A 1,331-nucleotide genomic window follows, 5' to 3' on the forward strand; every position below is an offset into this window, starting at 1 on the left:
AGTGAATCATACACTTAGCTTTGAAATGTGGTTACAATAATGTGAATAGGCTGTCTTGTAATCCTATAGTATTCTACATTAATTGTTATGGGTAATGTACATACTTATGTGGTGTGGTATCATTGTGGTATAGGGATCCACATTGAGTGCCTCATTGGCACATAAACCTGTGGGGATGAGTAATTTTGAGATAATTAGGGGTATTTGGGAGTAGAGTTTAGTTCTTGATTGGGTTATTCTCCCTGACACAAATACTGCCTAGGCCTTGAGACCCTTGGGAACTTTGAAGTGTCAGGGATCCAAAGAGTACCTTGGACTTGAATAGAATTCTACTCTTAGCCTCTAATTTATTGACATTAATTAAGCCCTTTAGGTTTAATGTTTAATGACAACAAACGGCTTCATTGTGAATCACTTGGCCATCTGTGGCTCCACACTAATTTTCATATTCTAGATTGCTTATTAACTGTGTAATTCGACTTAGGCTCATGTTAATTTATTTCATGCATAACTGTGTACATTGAATAGTATATATAATGACCTTCTTTCCTTTTTGAACATGTATTACCATTGGGCCTACCAAGTTCTCAAAGAACTCAGGCCCAAGTCCTGTACTTGTGTATTTGAAAGTCTGAAGTCTGCTGTTGTCTGTTCCTGCTGCTGGGCCAGCCTCTTTTCAAGCCCAAACCATAGTCACTACATCCTCTCTACTATTTTATTTACGCACATTATTGTTTTATACATGTATATAATACTTACCATATTTTATTGAATATTTTATTCTATACTTTGAATCATGTGGATAATCTAGGCAAGCTTTAAAAAATATAGGATTAAAAGAAACACTAGACCTAGTAGTAGATAATCCCAATTCGTTAATCACTTATGCTTTTACTAACATTTTCTATGAAGACTTTGAAACCAAAACAGCTTAGCAAAGGACGTCAGCCTCGCTTTTCAAAAACCAAAAATGGAATCCGAAATTGGCCTTCTAAAAATCGAGTTTTTCTAAACAAGTGTCGTTGCCCAGTTAAAAAAGGCTTCCAACGATTTCTTCAAAGTAAAAATAAAGTTTGAAAACCAAGGTATATCTTAGACCCACTTTTACAATACCCTTATTAGAGTTACACAAATAGCAATATTCATTTAAAGACAATGCCTTACAACATAGCCACATTTCATAAGTTTTATAAACACAAACATCAGATACATACTTCAAAAACTCTTTCAATCATTTATATATAAACATTATCTTCAAGATTTTCATAAACTTATTTCCCATTCTTTTAAAACTACATCCTATTTTCAGGTATTAAGTTTTAAATTAGATA

Source organism: Nicotiana tomentosiformis, chromosome 4 (assembly GCF_000390325.3).
Source record: "Nicotiana tomentosiformis chromosome 4, ASM39032v3, whole genome shotgun sequence".
NCBI lineage: Eukaryota > Viridiplantae > Streptophyta > Magnoliopsida > Solanales > Solanaceae > Nicotiana > Nicotiana tomentosiformis.